Raw genomic sequence first — 7428 nt, forward strand, 5'->3', positions numbered from 1 at the left:
GCAAGAAGGACAGCAGTGCTTAAGGATATGGGGTTGGGGGAAGGGTGTATAGCACTCACAGCTCCAAAAATGTGAGCAGTGATGGGAGTTCCAGGTCTCACACCACAGGGTTACCTCACCCCCCTCCCCTTGCTACCTCTGATGTTTTTCACCTGTATGTCCCCCTTTGTGTTTTCTTGCCACCATACACACACACACACACTTCTCACCCACCCAGGAATCAGGAAATATCACATGGAGAAAGACGTGAGAACAGTGTGACTTGGAGAGGCAACTTTTTTTTTTGTTGAGAGTTATTTCTTTTTTTTTTTTTATTTTTTTAATGTTTTATTTATTTTTGAGACAGAGACAGAGCATGAGCGGACAGGGGCAGAGAGAGAGGGAGACACAGAATCTGAAGCAGGCTCCAGGCTCTGAGCTAGCTGTCAGCACAGAGCCCGACGCGGGGCTCAAACCCACAAACGTGAGATCTGACCTGAGCCGAAGTCGGACACTCAACCGACTGAGCCACCCAGGCACCCCGAGAGTTATTTCTTAAATCATCTTGGTTTTCAAAAACCAATTATAACTTATTGTCATATCACCTACCTATATAAGTTTGCATTGTTGATTTATAATCCAGTAATTTCCACAATTTTTTTCCTATAGCACCACTGGGGGATGTACCGTATCCCATTAGTGACAGTGGCCTACTGCAGTTGTGCTTCTCAGCTTGAGTTCAGTAGCAGGGTGTTGTTGGCGATTGGGACATGTAAGGGAATATGCAATGAGAAAACCACTTCCTTGTTCTTATACTCCCCATCCAGAATTGTTGGCTATAAATAGGATGGAGGAAATCAAGCTCAAGGAAATAAAAAGCCATATTTACTTTTTATGATTACTTTTTAAAACTATTTATTTTGAGAGAGAGAGAGAGAGAGAGAGAGAGAGAGAGAGAGAGAGAGAGAGGCAGAGAGTGACACAGAGAAAGAATTCCAGGCAGACTCCACCTTGTTAGTACAGAGGCCAGTGCAAAGCTCCATCTCACACACTGTGAGATCATGACCTGGGTTGAAATCCAGAGTTGGGTGTTTAACTGACTGAGCCACCTAAGAACCCGTACATTTTCTGATTATTGCCCAAGGAGCTATTGAGGATCCTATGTGAAACTATCAGAAAATCTGTGGTTACTAAAAAAGAAATAAGAAAAGCCCAAGTTTATCAGAAACTTGCCAGGCAAGGGGGCCACTGGTTGAATAATTCCATGTAATAACCTCCCCTAGGGTCATGAACTATTGAGGCTTGTTTGTTTATTTATGAACTATTGGGTTTTATAAGGTTTTGTTTGAATTGTTAGCCATAGGAAGAAATTAGAAATTGAGAGCTAAACTGGAGTTGGTCAGAATTCATAAACTAGGAGAGTTGTTGTAATCATTTTTATCTGAATAGTTTACCCCTGAGCTTATTCTTTGGAAGTCCACCAAGCATACTGTTGCTCAAGCTGTTTTGGCTTCAGCAGCCTTTCTGGATTTAAAGTTTGTGGTTTCTGTATTGTTTATCTGGTTGGCATGATATAACTTCTTCATCCTTTTCACAGTCATAATTTTTGGATCCTACTTCAACCATTTCTCTGGGAAAGACCACGTCCTTGACTGTGTGATCAATCTAGAGCTATGCCGCTAGGTTAAGTATACAGTCATGATGGAGATCACTTGAGTTTTAGTAGAGGTTATATTTTCCTTTTATGAACAAGATCAGCTGATAAAACAACAGTTGTGTGGCAATATTTGATCATTGTGACACTGGCAAATACTGAGTTGGTAGTCTACCTCAAAGACAAGGATGTCTAAGCCAAGAAAACAACTCTTACCTCCCATTTGAAGATATGAACCAGATATGGTGGATTATCCAGATTACCAAATTTTCTTTCTTGCTTTCTTTTTCTTTTCTTTTCTTTTTTAAAAATTTTCTTTTTACTGTTTTTATTTATTTTTAGAGAGACAGCATGAGCAGGGGAGGGTCAGAGAGAGAGACACACACACACAGAATCTGAAAACAGGCTCCAGGTCTGAGCTGACAGCGCAGAGCCCGATGTGGGCTCGAACCCAGGAACCGTGAGATCATGACCTGAGCTGAAGTCGGATGCATAACAGACTGAGCCACCCAGATGCCCCTCTTGCTTTCTTTTTAGTTAATTATTTTGGGGCACCTGCTTAAGCATCTGACTTCAGCTCAGCTCATGATCTCGCGGTTTGGGAGTTCAAGCCATGCATCAGGATTTGTGCTGACAGCTCAGAGCCTAGAGCCTGCTTCAGATTCTAGGTCTCCCTCTCTGTCTGCCCCTTCTTTTCTCATGCTCTCCCTTTCTCTCAAAAATAAATAAACAATTAAAAATGTTTTAAAGTTTATTTGTTTATTTTGATGAAAGCAGAGACTAGGGGAGGGGCAGAAAGAGAAGGAGAGAGAGAATCCCAGCAGGCTCTGTGCTGCCAGCTCAGAACCTAATGCAGGGCTCTAACCCATGAAATGACAATAACATGACCTGAGTGAAACCAAGAGTTGGACACTTAACCAACTGAGCCACCCAAGTGCCCTCAGATTACCGAATTTTCTAAAGTTTTTGTTTCCATATCTCTTCAATTAACATTAAAGATCAAAGAAAAGAATTCCACAGAGATGGAAGTACAACATTTTCTTAAAGATGGTCCATGGTCTGCCTTGAGATAGCAATCATATGTCTAGGATGACTGTTTTAACCTACTGCCTGTCCAATCTTATGAATTTCTCAGACAAGGAGGTCTTTAGCCTTAGTGGCACTGTCTGGTTCTGCTGTCAGTCTCTGAACCACAGCATGTTGGGTTTTTGGCACCATGTTTTGGACCTTCTTTAAAGTGTGAAATGGGTATGACGGAGGACAGAATACAACAGCCCAGAATTTTCCGTTGGAGTTAAAACTTGAGGTTTCAGATTTTCTATTTCTTGAAGTAAGAGGTCTGCAGACTGCTTTTTTTTTTTTAAAGAGGGAAAAGGAGTGAGCCAAATGGATCCAGAGGGATATCAGGTAATTTCTCGACAGTGGGTCAATTTACTGAGATGCTATGTCCCTGTTTAATTTGTGAACAGTAGTTAACAAGTCCACTTCTTTCTTTCTCCATTTGCTTTTGTTTCCTTTCCATTCTGTTCCCTTCCTTTCCTCCTCTTCTTCTTTTTTTGCAGAACATATCCATTAGGAGTTATTGGGGGCCTTCCAATGACACACTTATGGCTGATATGTCCCTATGAGGTTGTCTGATTGTGTCCTACAGCCTTGACACAAGTCAACAAGTGTAGTCAAGCACCAGACAATGAGATACACAGTAGATCAGCAGGTAGATTCACAGTTAAGGAGACCAGCTTTTTCCATATATGATCCATATAAGAGAGGAATCCTACACTTCTATATTTAGCCCCTTACCACTTTATCTCTTACCAAGCTCTATAAACAGGCACTGGTGTTCTGATCTAGAGGGTGCTAAGGAAGGCAGTAGAAAGGTCCATGACTAATGAAAGTGGGTTCAGGTGGCATTAAGGATAGGATGGTATTAGGGCTTGATACCACAGAAAAAAAGGTATGATTGTTTGTATTTGTACTTCCAAACTCCTGGAGAAATCAAGAGTTTTGTGTATGGAACTTTGCTATCAGATTCCTGTAATGGGTGATAACTTTTCTTTCTATCATAATTTGCATTACAGGCCTTTATGTCTTTAATTTCTGGACTGTGAGGTTACTGTCAACTTTCAGGTTACATAGATCAGTTCTTAATGGATTCAGCTCCAATCATGCTGCTACTGTCATTGGAATTCTCTATCCTAAAGCAGTCACGAGTTCCTGAATTTGGGGCTAATTTAAACCTAAGGGCAGTGGTAAGTTAATGTCTATTGTCTAAACTGATTTTAGTTTATTATTGATTATAAATATGGAAATCTTCAGAAATGTCAAGAGGAAATCTTTGGAAGGTCATTTCTTCTGGCAATTCCATTGGCTGTGTGAGGGCATTTCTCTCTTAAATGAACAGATAAAGTGCCACAAAGAAAAGAGAATTATTCTTCTGGTAAAAGTCCAAAAGTGATAACTATGTGTTTGGACGTGGGATTTGGGGATTGGCGGGCTGGTGCAGCCCTTGAAGAAAGGTTCAATGACAGTGGTAGGTTGACTGTTTTTGGTAATAGCCACATTTATTCATCTCCTGTGTTTGCCGTGACAACGTTCCACAGCCTGGGTGGCTTAAAATAAAAGAAAAATATTCTCTCAGTTCTGGAGGCTTAAAATCTAAGAGCCAAGCACTGACAGGGCCATGGTACTTCTAAAGGCTCTAGAGAAGAATCCTTCATTGCCTCTTCCTAGGCTTTGGTGGTTGTCAGGGATTATTGGCATCTCTTGGGTTTGTAGAAGCACCGCCCTAATCTCTGACCCTCTTGTCACATGGGATTCTTCCTGGGGGTCCTGAGAGTCTTCGTATGGTCTTCTTGTAAAGACACCAGTTTTTATAGGGCCCGCTTTAATCTGGCGTGACTTCATGTTTACTTAACAACAACTGTAAATACCCAGCTTCCAAATGAGGCCACATTTACAGGCTCAGGGTGGACATGAATTTTTTGAGGACCCTATTCAACTCATAAATTCATATGGTGGTCTTTTATATTTAGATAAATGTTTCCATGTGAACTTAAAGGTACAATGGGGAATTCAATGCTGTTTTTCTGTTTGAGCATCATAATCCTCTCTTTATATTTCATAGCTAATACAGGATAATTATTTCCCTCTCCTTTTGCTTGCAGTATGGACAAGTGTTATTTACCCATGAATCTCCTTGTTTATGGTGTCAGCAATTATTTCTGTGGGGAATATGTCATTATTTAAGATGGAAAATCTTAAATTTATTCTGAGTTTTTTTCTGGGTTTGATCTATTCCCCTCTATAGGTATTCTTCTGAGTGCTGTAGTTGAGGGAAGAGAGTTATTTTCCACCCTTGCTTGCTTTTGGTAATCAAATATCCTATTAAGGTTTTCATTCATTGCTAAGAAACAAAAACAGCTCTACACTGAGACTAATCTTAGTGTCTATACTAAATTTTGCTAAAGAATCTGTCTTTGAATTGACCATACTTTGATCTTTGTCTTATTTATTAAACTGAGGAAGAGCCTATTCAGTGTTTACAGGGGATGTTTCTGATGTGATCCTTAGGAGAATGTCTCCTATTCTGATAGTCCTGTTGACCCAAAAGCCTGTACTCTGAGCCTCAGCATTCCCACCATTCTCTGTGGTCTCATCCTAGTGAGCCTTTTCAACCAAAATTTGGCATCTGCAGTGCCCACCAATGTGTGTGCTGGTGAATATAAGCCTGGGAGTCCAAAGTTATAAATTCATGAGACTATTTTGAGTTTCTGAATAAAATGTTAGGATAGTCATTGATGGTTCTGAATTCTGATGCAGACAATGGTTTCACATCTGTCTTTTCTCTCTTTATTCTTTTCTTTCTTTCTGTCTTTCTTGTTGTTGAAGTTTATTTATTTAGAGAGAGAGAGCAAGAGCAAGGGAGGAGCAGAAAGAGAATGGGAGAGAAAGAGAATACCAAGCAGGCTCTAGGCTGCCAGCACAGAGTCCAACATAGTGTTCAGACTTACAATCTGGAGATCATGACCTGAGCCCAAACCAAGAGTCAGATGCATAACCAACTGAGCCACTCAGATGCCCCTAAAATCTATTTTAAAGTTTCAAGTTGTCTGACTTTATGGGACTAGTGAGACTTGGGTGACTCAGGTAGATCAGAGGGAAAGGAAAGGGAGTCAGAGCTAGGTAGAGGGCAGAAGGTAGAGAAAGCATGTGGATGGGAAAAGAGGTAGATTCACACATGGCATGTGTTTGTTCATGATGAATCCAATGGACACAGTTTTAAATTTCCCCTTTTTTATTAGCATTGGCTAAGCTATATAGTAAAGGTCCAATTTTGAGTCTGAATTTCTTTTTGAAGCTTTCTCATACCAATCAAAAGTGTTGACCAAAAATATTAGGGGTTTTGTTTTGTCTGTCTTTTAATGTACACCTTCGATGATCTCTTTTGTCATATCAGAAATTTGCCGAAGTGGCCACCACAGGTTCATATTACCCTTGGCAGAATTATGACATATAAAGGCACAGCATTAGGGGTTGAGATTAAGTAAGAATACATGTGACAAGCCAGACCTGTGCAGGTAGAACTTTAGACGACGTAATTAGCAGGTGAATCCATGTGTCATTGGCTAGCAGTCAACAGGAAGTGTTGTTTCTGCAACCCATGTCTTGGGCCCTTCAACCTGAAAGTGAGGCAATTCTAGTCATTGTAATGATAAATCGATGTCCCTGGAAGATGGAGGGTGGTGAGAATATCTCTGCTAGTAGCAATGTCTTACATCCAGAGCAGACAAAAGAAAGCTGTTGTGAAGTTTTGATGGGTTATCCAAAGCAAAGACATCTAAGCAAGGAAGCCGAACTAATATGACCCTTTATTCATTTATCCTCAGGGCCAGCTTAGAGGTGGACTTATCAGACCTATGTGTGCCCCTGACCCCAAAAGCTTCCTCTTTTATACAGAAAACATCATGAGAGGTAAAAAGAACAGTAAGTGGTCAATACATGCTTTGTCAGATTTTGCACAAGGAATTTGAATAGAGGTTGGATTAGTATTGAAGTTGAACAACTCTTGAAAGATACTGATTGAATTTGAAATAATCTTGGCGATGGAGTTCAAGGAAAAGGAATGGGAACTCAGACACAATGTTGGAGACTCAGTGGCTGTGACATCCGAGGACCTCAGGGCAGGGTTCTCACGGGTTGTAGGGATGTCTGCTGTTACTGATGTGGGGTCTTGGGCCAAAATTAATGAGAGATTTTGGATAGTTATCATTGGATCTCTAAGTCTGTTAGAGATCCCCATAAAACCACCAGGAAAACTTTTGTGATTGTAACAACAAACCGGAAGCTGAGTTTATTAGAAACATGCCAGGCAAAATTTCCACTCACCAAAAAATTAATCCAATTATTAACTCAGTTTGAACATTGAGTTTCATAAGCATCCTCGTTTTCGATTCTGTTGTTGTTGTTGTTTGTTTTTGGTCAAGAGTTAGTCATAGGTGAGTTTTTTTTAATACAATTTATTTTTTTAACATATGCAATTATTTTCCGTCATTTACAATACAGTAGTTTCAATGATACTCCAAACAGAAAAGCAAAATAAAAAATCAAAACCCCCACTTCTATTTCATGTAATTAGACTTATACAGAAATTAGAAGGTTAGGTACCAACTAGTTAATCACCTAATTTCACAGCTATCTGAAGTGGCAATTGTAATATAGCAGCTTATCTATGATACATTCAAGATACATGATATAATTTATTACTTGCCCATAAGCTAAAACACAGCCTGCTTAAT

This window comes from Suricata suricatta, chromosome 5 (genome assembly GCF_006229205.1).
Source record: "Suricata suricatta isolate VVHF042 chromosome 5, meerkat_22Aug2017_6uvM2_HiC, whole genome shotgun sequence".
NCBI classification, from domain to species: domain Eukaryota; kingdom Metazoa; phylum Chordata; class Mammalia; order Carnivora; family Herpestidae; genus Suricata; species Suricata suricatta.